At 35.7% G+C, this 14,516-nt stretch overlaps 1 protein-coding gene across 2 annotated transcripts in view; it reads left to right on the top strand.

Moving 5' to 3' along the window:
- The window catches only part of LOC134799288 (homeobox protein Nkx-2.1-like), a 62,442-nt gene that overhangs the window by 10,950 nt on the left and 36,976 nt on the right, over nucleotides 1-14,516 (top strand). The window lies entirely within an intron of this gene.

Here is a 14,516-nt window from a genome sequence, read left to right as displayed (position 1 = left end):
TTATATTCTGATTACTTAATTATTATCAATTGCATAATATATTAGGAAGTAGTTCATAAATTAATTAGGTTTCTTACTGTCAACAAGCTTTAATTTGAAATTAACCTTATCGACAGCCGACAATGTGGTACCTTTTAGTTGATAACGTCACATTTTATTGCAATAAAAACTACATAGAGTTAGACCAAGAAAAGTCTGCAGAGATTTTGATAGCTCACGCAGTGCAAGTGTTATTTTAAACGTCAAACTTCCATGAAAGTATGACGTATAAATAACTAATTAACATAACTCTATTTTCTTTGATTGAACACAATAAATACGTTTTGACCATAGACTGTTGTGGTGTAAATTTTACCCAATATGACTCCAGATGCACTAATTGCCTGTCCATATTAATAGAAGTTGGTAGGAAAGAATGACATGCCTGAGTTATTTTCAAATTGAGCCTCGTCCGAGTCTTGCGGACGTGAAATCATGCCGACAGAAATGTTACTTCTAAGTTCACGCACGCGAATTCATATAAAATGTATGAAAAGTCAAATCCTCGGGGACTAAGTTTTTTACGTTGTCTATCCCTGGGACTCGAATACTTGATGGGATGATGTGAAAATTTCTTGAAGGAAATTGGGAATGTAGCTTCAATTTAAATTACTTACGCGAAAATAAAAGTGCTATTAGCAATCTATTAAATTAAACCTCGCAAAAACTTTATTTTTAAAACTGTAAACAAATCTCCTAAAAGGCCATCAAATGGTCCGTAAAAGCAAAGAGGCGGGATATATTTCCATCGTGCAAAACTTTTTCAAAATGGCGTCGACGCGACGCATGCGCGCAACTTGACACCGGCTGCTAACTTAGCGCAGCCAATTTATCGTCATACGATACTATGCAAAGGTTCATTCTTTCGATAGGTGTGAAATCGTGTTGGGTTTCATTGCAAATTTGTTGGGGATCTTGTAAACATTCACTTTCGGTTACTTGGTGTAATATTTTTTTCGTGACGTAAGTAAACTATTGCAATGTTTTGCTATACTTAATCATGCCCTTAGGTATGATTGAATATTTATGAATTGATGAAAATGATTGAATGCACTAATAGGGATATTGACTTGTATTTAAAGTAACAGAACATTAAGGCGACGGTAGCGGTGGGTAAAATTTCAGATTCTGTCAATTTACCCCATTTCACACACAAGCGCATTTCACGCACACTACCTCACTTTACTGGGACAGGTCAGTGACCCATCATGTTTTTTTAAGTTTGGCCTTTTAGATTAGAATTTACCACTAGCCTCCTTTGAGGAACAGAGATTGTAAAAGCGTTCCATTGAAAGATGAAAGAGAAACAATACATTTAATCTTGCTTTCCTTGTCTGTTTATGTCACACGTGACGTACCTATTTAATTCATTTGATTATTGACTGTTTTACTACTTAATATTGCTTTGTCGAGATACGCGTTTTGTAAAATTAAAGCGAATAAAACAAGATGTCATTAAGTCAGATGTAAAATGTTATTTACTACGGTTAAATACGGTTTAATACGGTTTTTCATAAGGCGTCAATCCATTCAATGGGAATTTAAATAAATAAAGTTTCGGCAGGGTGGCAATTCCATTTTGGCGGATAAAACTTAAATATAAAAATATATAAAGTGGTATCCAGACGGGCCGCCAATTATTTTCCTGATCAAATCGACCGATTTGATCAGGAAAACAATTGGCGCCAATCTCCCATTTAATCACCAATTTTAGATTTATGGTGATATTAGAGCCTTCTAAATTGAAATTATGCTCCAGAACGAAAATACTGGCGTCACAAATTGGTATTCTTGCATCCGCACCTCATTTTTCGGTAATATCGGTCATTATCGGCGGTTGAATTCAGCGAGCCAAATTGGTGTTTGTATCCGCACGTCCTGATTCGATCGGGCAATTTAATCAGATTGGCGAAAAATTGACTAGTCTGGATACCGCTTAAGTAGAAACAGTGTTGGCTAATAATGTACCCCTAATAGGTATCTTTACTGATGAACTTTTATGTGGTATATTCGATGTCTGTTTCGCTATTAAATTAATAAAATGAAAATAAATCAATAAATTATACCGGTATTATTTTAGTGCTGGATAACGTCGATCGTATATAGCCTTTATGATGTAGTTGTCGATAGTTACGTGGCGTAATCACAATGGTCTTAAGTGTCACAGACCCTACTAGCGCCTTAGTCCTTAAATTTTTTGCCTATTTGAACTTTTTCCAAAAAAAGCGAAACAGGATAATTCTATCGAACCTGCTTACAATTTTTCCGGAGAATCAGTTGAGAAATGTGAACTTGGAAAATAATCTCAAAATCACCGAAACATTTATGTACAGTCCTGCAATAATATGTTACTCTTCGAAGGCCGCAAAAATATGTGCATGGGTCTACACACTACACTACATATAAGATCTTGTCAGATATTTTTGCGGCCTTCGTTGTGTAACATATTATTGCAGGTGACTGTACATTAGGAATAATTATTTTATTTAGTTTCAACGAAAGTTTCAAGTTTAGTACGAAAATACTTCAGATATGCACAAGATGTAGACCTAATTGAAATAAAACATTGTTTTTTATAGTAAATTTATAGAACATTCGATACATAGGTATACATAACAATAACCAGGCCGCAGCGGTATTTGGCCTGTAAGCTTTATCTCGGTCTCCAAAGCCGCAAAAACTCGCTAATACTTAGTGCTGGTCTTGCCGTTATTTTTTCTTGAAGATTCTTGAAAATTTTCAGAGAACAGCACGTACACGCATTATACATATAGACGGAACGAACGGCATACTCGTATACCTACATAATCATTTATTCGTCGTAATCCATGTTCCATGGTATTACCTACAGATCTAGGTACAAGGCTTTCAAGTATTACTTATACGAATTACAAAACCTTTCCGGTTAATAGGCAATATTTTAAGTTCTCTAATATAAATACAAAATTACAATTGTCATCAAAATTCACTGACGTACAGAAGTCATATATGTTTTTAAAATTACGCAAAATGAATACCAGCATAATGAAATTTTATCCCAATCAGTAAAGATGAGTCTTTAAACTTTTTTCATTTTAAGCGGGTTTTGAAGTAACATAATACTTAAATTCGACTGTAATCGTAATGTTTTAAGATAGTTTACTGCGGTTTTCGACCATTATGACCCGTAAATAATAGCAAATCAAATTTGAAATGAGACGCGAGCTGTTATTTATTTACCCTATTTTTTGAAATACAATTTATTTACTGGTATACTTTCTCGTATGCGTATATGATTTAATGTCAATATAATTGTCTAAAGCAGCTGTCATTAGCGTCAAAGCAGCTATACGTCTGCTTTGACTTGAGCCCAGCGGGCATCTGAGTCAAAGAAGAATTTTGAGTGATGGCGTCAATGTATGGAAATTGTTCGAAAGTTTACATTTGAGATTGAATTTCTGTGTTGTCTTTGTGAGTAAAAATATAAATCGATAATAAATTGGTAGTTGAGTTATCTAGCTTTCAAAATCACACAATAATTCAATTACTGTCAAAGACAAAATTGTTTTGCTTCTGTCTCAAACGGAACTCCATATGGGTCAATTTCTGAACACGATTTTTTTTCTGTCCGTGATGAAAATCGCGGGTTAGCATCAGATAATACTTACCATTTTTTTTTTACATAAAGATGTCACACTTTCACACCGAGTTCCATATGAATTCACTGATTAATTGGTTTTTAGAGTACACTTAAAAATACCTAAAGGCTCAAATTACTACTCCCGTGCCCTGTCCGGAATCTACTTTTGAGCATAATGAAAAATCCTACGAAAAATTCTACATTAGTATCACTAATTTAGGGTCAAATACTTAAATTAGATGATATTTACTATCACTGAGCACATACACTGTTAACTTCATTGTGGTAAATAACTCGTGATCGAAGTTTAAATTTTGTCCGAGCGCGCGAGTACGATTTCGTCGGCAAAACTCAAAGGGCTCTGACAGCCGAAGTCTGTATTTGAACCGCCTCGTGTCCCGCCTCACCTGTACTGGCAGTATTCGGCTGTCTCTTAAAGCAAGCCGATGTACGTCAAGCCGCGGCGTGTTCGAGGAAATCGCGTAAGTATATCGGAATCCGGGTGGGCGACAATTTTTTACTAATTTCGATGCCCTTATAAATTTTATTTCCCACATAGCTTTTCAATAACAATTGTCATATTTAGGAGCCCTTTATGTATCTTTATGTAAGCGATAACCTAACAGTTTGGTCAAACACGATTTAAATTTTTGGCGAATTATTTTATTACGAATTCTAATTTCTGTGCCCTAATTCCCATGGAATATTTACCTAAAACAGCTGATTAAGTGGCACGGGAATTAGAAAGTATTACATATATTGTCAAAAAATCTTTTATTGGGGGCACTGTAAGTTAATTGGCAATGTTTACGTCATATTATTATTACATATATATATTGGCATTGAATATATATTATATGTAATAATAATATGACGTATATCTTTATATTTTACATTTAAGGAAATCTTAAAGAATGCACGAAAATCTGTGAACGGTTTTTTAGTATAAGTACTATAGTACATACTTACAGCGTGGACCCGAATGACCCGGGCAATTTTAATACGTAAGGTAAGGTGGGGTAAGACGACACTGGGGTAAGACTATCACTTGTATGGAATCCTCGTACTGTTAGTGGGGCAAGGCCCACCTTACCTTATTCATTGATCATATTATAACATTAAAATATTATATAAACATAAAACTATTTTTGGAATTATTACATACATATTATAATACCTGTACCTAAGGTTACATGAAACAAAATGAATCAAATTTACAATGTTTTTTTTTGTAAATTTGACATCTGACAGCGTATGCCGTATAAAGTTTAAATATCTGGGAGACCGTTTAAAATCCCACTTTAAAATCCCTTAGTTTTGTCACTGACACAATCACTCACAATCATCATTATTCTAAGGTATTTCTAGCATACCCACAAGTTACAAATTTGAAACGTAATTCGGTTTTAGCATTTTAAGCCAATAAACATCATAATATTAGTCACGTTCTAAAGATCTAATAACTGCATAAATAAGTTTATAATCCTATAGAAATATATGCGATATCAACGTTACCTTTTAGTTCTTACAATTAGTAGGGAAAGTAAAGGTACACTACGATGTACGATATGAGTATGAATAAAGATGTGTATAGTTATGATATGTGTATACATAGTATCAGTATGGTATGGGTATGATTACCCAAAAAAAAGGACAGCATACAAAAAGAGATGGGATCCTATCAAAACATTACATGTAAAAAGATGCAAGTCTCGCAACGCAGTTCTTCTACTACAAAAAAGTTTTGAGATGTAATGTGAAACCAAGTCGGTTATTTTAGTCAGTGCCAGGGGGTATTTTTTTTGGAAGTTTTTTTTTAGGAAGTTTATGATATTTTTGAGAAATTACTTAACCAATTTGAAGATTTTCCCGGAGGGCAGGGACACCCCGTATACCTATGTGTAAAGTAAGGCGGGGTAAGACTAACTTAGTTTATTTTGATCGGGGCAAGACTAACAGTATGAGGATTCCATACAAGTGATAGTCTTACCCCGGTGGTGATAGTCTTACCCCACCTTACCTCATATGTGTTCAAACAATCTTTGTGTTATGAATTTATGAAGGCAGCATATTCGATTTCTTCGGATTAACTTACACAATAACTTCTTCTCACTGTGCCCCTATTTATTTCTCAGTATCATTTCCTATACGGTCATATACCAGATCATACACCTTGTACCTATCTACATGCAGATACATAATGATACTTTTTAATGAATAGTTTTGTCTGTAAGGCGGACAAGTTTACGAAACTACTCAAAGTATTGTTTTGAAATATGTATGTACATTTTACTAAGAAAGAGAGATTAGTTGCCATTAAAATAAAGGAAACTATTAGTCAGATATGTAGTTTTTAGAGTATCATACTTTCGTAGATTTGTCGTCCGAAACTACAATTAAAGAAGGTAAATATGTTCGATGCCACTTCAGTATGGTTGCAGTATATTATTGTAGATTAAAATATACATAAATAATAGTTTTAACTACCAAAATAAGTTAAGAAAACAATTCCCGTGCCATGTTCTAATTTCCGTCCTTATAAAATCTAATTCCCATGGACACACTAATTCCCGTGCCCTGACCAAAATTTTAAATTGAAATAACTTTTATAGTTTTATGAATATTTTTATCCCATAAGAAAATTAATGTTTATTATATTTTTTATCAAATTATCAGCAAATTTTTTTTTGTGTAATGTTGGTATTTCAAAATTCCATGGAAATTAGACAAAAATGCTCGTGTGGTGAAATTGACCCATATTATGATTTTTTGATACTTTTAGTGTCGATTTGTAGAGAATAACAGCAAATTAAAAATATAATGGCATGAAGAGTCGGTACACGGTTACTTCGTGAACAAATTTACGTGTAATTTAATGCAATTATTAAACATTTATTGAACAAATTATGGTCACAAAGTGAGGTCTAAATCGAAAACGTCATATACCGGCCCGTTAATAGAGAAACGTGGACAGAAGTATTTTTAGACACAATTTCTATTTTTATATAAATCGTGTAGAACTATAAAGAGTAGGTAGTTGATCGTTTTGTTATGTTGCTAGTATTTCATAAATTCCATATAGTGGCAAAACGTTTTTATGATAGTTCGAAACCTGAAATCAGCTTGAAATATATACCTACCAATGATGACTATCTGATCTTGAACACACAATATAAACCAGTTGATTTAAAAAAAAATACTTTAATAGCAAGTATAGCCTATTCTAAGTGTTCAATTAAAGATGATAGACAAGAAAATATCCCTTTATTTTAATAAATTACATTCATCCATGTCAATCCATAGACAATTCTATCAAACGTATATGGGTCAATTTTTGAAGAGGGTGTTTTTTCGACATTTGTATGGCAATTTTTTATTTTTGGAAAATCTGATTTATGATCATCGTTTTAGAAAGGGTTTTTAACAACAAAAAATATACTGTACGAGGCACTTATCTACTTTTTATAGTTAGCTAGATATGGACGTTTAAAGATCGACATTTGTATGGCACTATTTAGCCATTTGTAAGGCGCTTTTGACATGTATAAGGCATTTTTTCGACATTGTATGGCAGTATCAAAATTTATATGCTACTATTTATTATTTTTGTTGCATTTGTAAGACCCTGGCGACATTTATATGGCACCTTCTCGACATTTGTATGACACTATGTCGACATTTGTATGCCACAATCGACATTTATACGGTCAAAATACCCGTATAAATGTCGCCATACAAATGTCGCGACATGTCGCCAATAATATTTTTTAGTGATATTTCCTACACAATACAACCGATTCACTTATTTATTTTACTATATATTTTAACACTATATTTGCAACTATTATTATAAAATATCATAATATAACCATCCAGCATATAATCCAAGACTGCCCTATAACGCGCTATGTCGCCGGTCCTCCCGAAGACCTGATCACCCTGAGCGACGAAGCCATAAAGTGGCTGAATGGTCTTAGTGTAGACATCTGATTGTACATATTTGTTTCTATTTTTAAAATATGTTTGCCATACGATTAAATAAATAAATTATAAAATATACATTTTTATTTCAACTACGTACCAACGTTAACGTTATTCAATAGACATAGAAGATTATAGGGGGTATATTTAAGTCATAACAAAACAGGTGCCGCGCGGGACAAAGATAAAAAGGCTTCCCTTGTTTTATTAAATGACGCAATCATTTACCAATATGATTAAATCAATTCTCTGGAAAATTTTCTTTATAAAAATACAAAGTTATTTATAATACGTTGCCTACATCCAAAGTTATGATTGTTTTTATTGCGCTATGCCGCCACTGGGACACGCGAAAAAGCGGTAAATTCCGCCGTTTTTGGAACTTCAAATGAGATTTTGTCAGAAACAAATAATATTTTAGATACAGTTGTACATTATTTTTAAAGCTTATAACTAGTGATGTACCGACTATTGATTTGGCCGACTAGCCGACTAGCCGACTAATCGGCGCTCGAATGGCCGATTAGTCGGCCGACTAGTCGGCTAGTCGGCCAGATCATTAGTTTCGTATAAGTTTAGTCATTTAGTAATTTATTCAATATTGCATTGTCATGTACATAATAAGGTGTTACAATTTAAAAGGCCAGTTCATGACATGACATGACTGTAAGGGCACACAATAGTACATACATACTTATTTACAGTTTTATACGATTTAAACAAGTCTATATGGTGATATACTTCAGGTGAAAAACAATAGTTTTGGTCCTTTGGTTGCGCTATTCATCATATTAGCTTGGCTAAAAAGTGTTCTCTACAGGTTCAAAGACCTATCACAAGAATCCTCGTTCAATTTCTGTCTTTCTTTTATTTGCGATCCTGAGCAGACCGTCAGTACAGCTTGTAAGAGGTATTTCAAAGGCTCTATTACGTATACGTAGTCGCCAGTTAAGAACCTATGCCCTGTGGTCAGCGTCTTTACGAACAACGTGCCCTATCTAACTCTCTAAATTTTGCAATAACATTAACAGTTCCCCATGGCTCCACCATTTAAAAAATAAAACAAAAACTGAATAATAATAAAATCATTTAACTATGGAACTTGGCCATGAAATTACACGAGAATCAGTTGAGATCGACCTGTAGAGGAAAACACCAGCCCACCAACATACGATAACGATCAAACGGTCAATTATACGAACAAAAGTTTTTGTATGTACCCTGAATAGGTATTTTAGTAAAGTAGACAAAAACATATTGACTGTTGATTTCTTTTATTCTGTTTTTCTTTCACTAATAAAGTGCCGACTAATCGGCCATTTTTGCCGACTAGTCGCCGACTAATCGCCGACTACAAATGTGGCCGGATAGTCGGCTTTCCCGACTAGTCGGTACATCCCTACTTATAACACATTGAATGAAAATATATACATACCCAGTCTTTTAGTCCTATATGGACTTCGAGTTTTAGCCGTGGGACAGCAAAAACTGCCTATTTGAAAATTGACCCATATTCAAATCACGACCAAAATCTCAAGAATCCCTTTATTCTCAATACCGATTTTCCATCAATGGTGGCAAACCTGAGCCTGGGTAAACACCATTAAGCACAATAAAAAGCCGAAGTAAGTAAAACAAGCCTCCGTGCCGGGCGGCCGCGCGCGCGACTTAGTAACCAGAGATTAATGAGACAGACCAGACACTTTCCGAAGATTCTGGCGATGTCAAATGTGTTTTTCCATCAGGGAAGGGTCTTTATGCTTCATGTGCAATAAGGACCTTTCTATCTTATAGATAAAAAGAACCATATTGCACTTGAAGCATAATGACCCTTCTGTGATGAAAAGCTGGAGATGGACAAATAGGGCCAAGAAAATATAATTCCCGTGTGTTATAGGTAAACGTCCAAAGAATGCCAATTTTTTTCGCGATATTGGGGTCGGGTCAGGGTCACGTAGTAAAAGTTAGTGCTACAAACATATATATTTAGGTATATATTAGAATGATTGCTTAACTAGATTTGACAATGAACAGAGTGTAAGACGGTTCAAATTGACCATTTTTTGATTATTCGTGTGAAAAATCGCACCTCAAACAACTCCAAGGAATACTTCAAGTACTATTACAATTACCGTAACGTGTCTGACACGATCGTACTCTGTAACTTGATCGGCTGAGCCCTCCCTGCAGGTGCACGGAGTATCGCGTTGCCGCCGGCCAATTGCGATCACTTGTCTACACGATGCTACTCGTTTGGGGATGTGTTACAAGACAATGCTGTGATGAGCCAGGAGTGCCAGGGCAGATCGTTAAGTTAGGGTGGACCATAAAATAAACCACAATGTACTTAGTGTAATTTTGTCACAGTAAAATACACAGAGGGACAGTGTGCGATGGCATTACTTTTACACTGCACCGCCGCGAAATACAAGGCCCTACCGCGAAAATTGTAATCGAAATTTCTTTATTTGCATTAGAGAGGCAGATAACAAATTTTGGCAATGCTAAACTGACATCAGAGCACCTGGATCATAAAAATAACATTACAAAAACATTGTCCTGTGTGATTTACCGTTTTGTCACAGTAAACAGAAGGCGAATTGCGAACACATAACTATAATTTGACCTTGAGACCCCCCCCCCCCTAACCTTAAAGCCCTTGGTTAAAAAATAGTTTGTCTACAAAATTTTATTGTAGATTATGTATTCCAATCTATGTATGAAAAAACTCTTTCTTTTACAGCTTTACAGATGCTTTACAGTACATATAGTGCTACTTTACCGCACTAGTGCAATATTGATAATTTGCACATTATGTACGTGACTAGGTATGTCGAAAATTTAAAACGCCATACGTACCGTAAAACGTTGTATATATATAAGTGTGTATAAGTAATTTGCAACTTGTGTCGACTTAAAATACTCCGCCTAATTTTTAATGTATCGCCACTCGTTGCGAATTTCCTATTTTTAGCACTTGTATCGTAAATATCGTAATGTACGTCAAGATCGCTTACCCTTCTTTGTAATCCTAAAAAACGGACTATATCACAGACTTAAATTTTATTAAAAACAATGAAAATTTCAACTCGAAACGTAAACTAATTTCGAATTTGGAACACTCGAGAGACAAGATGGCAGTCACCCGACACCACTCGAACGGTAGACAATACAAACCCAAAGACAATAATTGAGAATCCAAAACTTGGTTCCATAGAAAACCCAGTAGTCTGAGATGACTGGGAGAAAGTACAAACAAACTGATTGAGTCAACAATAATAAACTGTCTATCTCGAACAGCTCGGAAAACAAAGATGGCGGCTAATCGGGGGATAATTAGGCACGAAACGTTTCGAAATCGCGGCTCGAACGCTGCAACTGACGCAACTCACGTCATGAATAACCCTAATTAAATCACTCTATTCAAATTAAATTAAATAGGTACCTCCTATTTTTGTAGTGCGTCATGAAAAAACTAAGTCAATGATTTATTATCCGGTTAGTTAACTATTCAAAAGAACCTAGTCATTAATGACGCACTTGTGTATTGAAGCCCGTACCTCGTCCCGGTTACCTATTCTCTATCTATACATATATGCCTCTGTCAGTTTGCGAATAACGTCATTATGGTCAAACAAAGTCCTCCGCGGTATTTACTTATTGTAATATGCAATTAGTTCGGCGTTTATAATCCACCGGGCTGTTTGATTTACCTTTTCTTTACAACACCGCAAACAAGCAGACAAAACAATGTGCTCAAGCGCAATCAGATCAAACAAATACTCAAGTCATTAAACTCTCGTACGAAAATAGAGGCACGCTTCCGCACAGATAAGCATCTTTAGAGGAGATTAAAACGGTAAACCTTAACCAAGTGATGTCTGTACAAAAAACATGCACTCGAATACCGTCCACCGAATTATTACACCACTAGAAAAAGTGGTCCGAGTGACGTCCCTTGCGGAACGCCCGGCGGCTGGACTCGCGTACCTGTGTGTCCGGGGGAGTCTGTAGGCAGAGACAAAATAAGCAATTCCGTCCGATCGGTCCCATGTTTGTTCACCACTAGAGCTTTGGCTGGGTAAACATAAGGCCTCACGTCTGCAAATAGCATAAGGTCGATGCAGTCGAAGGTTCGGCCCGGTTCAGACTATACGTAGTTAAAATTATTTTATCTATGGTAATACGAGGAATGAGCAAACAACGCCCTCCAGTTTGTTACTACTAAAAGTTCTTCAGCGTCTAGTGGGCCCTTAAAGTTTAAACTTGACACGTTTACAATTTGAAATTAATTTCCACGTTCGAAAAATACCTGCAGCGATAAGTGTTGCTATACATCAAACGGCGTCAGCAACACGCGGTCAGCTAGCTAAAATTAAAACTGCCGCGGGGAAAAAATAAGTGTGTGACACACTTAGTTGGCGTGTAGGCGCGCCTAATGCGCCGCGAGTGGACGCGTCAGCGGCAGGCGGCCGCAGTTTATCTTTCTATGAGGGAAATAGCCCGCCGCGAAATTGTTTGCTATTTCATTTCCCACAGTCTTGGGGATGGACACTTCGCTTTGACATGTACCAGGTGGAGTGCATTGGGAATCCAATTAGAATTATCAGACTCCGTTGCATTCAGACTCCGTTATGCAACGGAGTTGTTTATTTATTTTGACTCAGTTAAGTTTGATTTGAACCGTTAGGTATAATGGAATCCACAATCAATCGGTAATAACTGATAATGTAAAAGCGTTTTCTTTTGAATATTTATATTTGTATATTGCCTAAGATTTTAAATCTAGGTTGGAAATTAAGTAAAGTATTTCAATAATAAGGTACTTAGAGAACATTAATTAACCGGTTAGTACCTACGTAAGTACGTACATTACCCTATAAATTGCTGTAAAAAATAGTTTGCTTATACTGAAGTTACAATCTGTTGGCAACCGTTAAATATAATGCATGCTGCATGTCTACCTTTCAAACGTTTCTTCCTTAGATCATATACACGATAGTTTTACCATTATCTCAAAATGAGATCACTATTAGAGCAACGATCTAAGATCGGACAGCTTCCGCGCGCGAGGGGTAACACAATACTCTATTATTCGCTGTTTGTACACGCACAATTTGCCGCGTTTATCCAGGCTGGCAACATCGGGGGGCGTTCGAAATTTAATGCGATTATTATGAACTATCTCCCGCGGTAAAATAATGGGGGATTACAGTTTTTGATGCGTTTTATCACGTCTAATAGACTGCTATCTTCGAAGGGAGTCGTCGTTATTTTATTGCTTGTATTTATCCAGGTGCGTTGGCTGTCTCAGCTTAAGACATTAACGTAAATATTTTATTGCAACTGCTAGAATGTAATATCGAGAGATGAGAACCAAAACTAATTTATTGCTAAAAAATAATTAATCAAAAATCAACTTACGTACGGTTCAATATGGCTCTGAACTTGTGGTAGTAATTAGTGGGTTTTGGTTGTCATCTGACGATGTTACTTAATGTAAATCGACATCTAATTGTTATTATTCTTATCATTTCTTATGTTTTTCTGCATTAGACATCAACGAGCGCACTGTAAATATACATTTAAAAACCGGCCAAGTGCGAGTCGGACTCGCTCACGAAGGGTTCCGTACCATTATCTATAAAAACGGTCACCCATCCAACTTGCTTGCTTAACTTCGGTCAAAAATCACGTTTATTGTATGGGAGCCCCACTTAAATCTTTATTTTATTCTGTTTTTAGTATTTGTTGTTATCGCGGCAACAGAAATACATCATCTGTGAAAATTTCAACTGTCTAGCTATCACGGTTCGTGAGATACAGCCTGGTGACAGACGGACGGACGGACGGACGGATGGACGGACAGCGGAGTCTTAGTAATAGGGTCCCGTTTTACCCTTTGGGTACGGAACCCTAAAAACCTTTTTTTATTGAAAAATGTGTGTATTTTTTTAAATTCACTCAATGCTTTAGACTTTAGGCTGCAAGTAGTCGCACAATAAATACTTATCTTGTAAAATAGGTAGATGACGTGATTTGGCTCTACGAATAAGAATTTGTCAAATATTATAGCGCGCTACAATATACCAATTAGTCTTATTAATGGTCCTATATTACATAACCTGACTTTACCTATTTTCGTAAAATTTAATAATCATCATGTTTAGGTATAAGGAGAAAGTCCTAGCAAATCGATCACCCATAGCAGCTAATATTAAATAATATAATAATTTCACTTTCAAAGTGCAGCGTTCGCGAAAGCCATTAGTAGAGAGCAAATATTGAGCGACGCGACGCGTGGCGGCCGCGGGCCGTCAGCCGGTGAGCACTGAGAATCGGTTGTCATAGGTTCACTTATTCTAGATTGTAACTTTAAATGGTTAGATAGGTGCCTACGTGTTATTCTGGATTGTCCGTTTTGTATGTTGAAATAACTTAATGTGTATCTTTAGGTATTTAAATAAAAGTAAACTAAATCTACCCTCAAATGGCTCCTTATGCTAGTTGAGGGTAGATGAAAACATTACACGATCAAATAATGTAGGTTAAAGTCAGGTCGTTTTAGTTACAGAACCAGGCGGTTTTGTAATTGGTCGGTTAACCAATAAATGTTATAACTACCCGAAAATGTACCAATTGTTTGTTTACATTTATTTAAATACCTAAAGAGACAGACTATAGTTAACTACCTATAAAGCTTAAAATATCGCTGAACATATTTTTATATATCTTCGTCAAATACATTCTTGCATTTTACTCCCCTTCAACCAATTCCTTGCCTCAAATAAAATATTGCCAACTCCTCGTTCCACATATTTGCCTATTTTGCATTCCTCATTGTTCTGTCTAAAACTGTGCCGTCGGCAGGCAAAGT

The sequence above is a fragment of the Cydia splendana genome, chromosome 18 (genome assembly GCF_910591565.1).
Source record: "Cydia splendana chromosome 18, ilCydSple1.2, whole genome shotgun sequence".
Classification (NCBI taxonomy): domain Eukaryota; kingdom Metazoa; phylum Arthropoda; class Insecta; order Lepidoptera; family Tortricidae; genus Cydia; species Cydia splendana.
The sequence above is the reverse complement of the archived record's forward strand: the minus strand, read 5'-3'. Positions and strand labels throughout refer to the sequence as shown.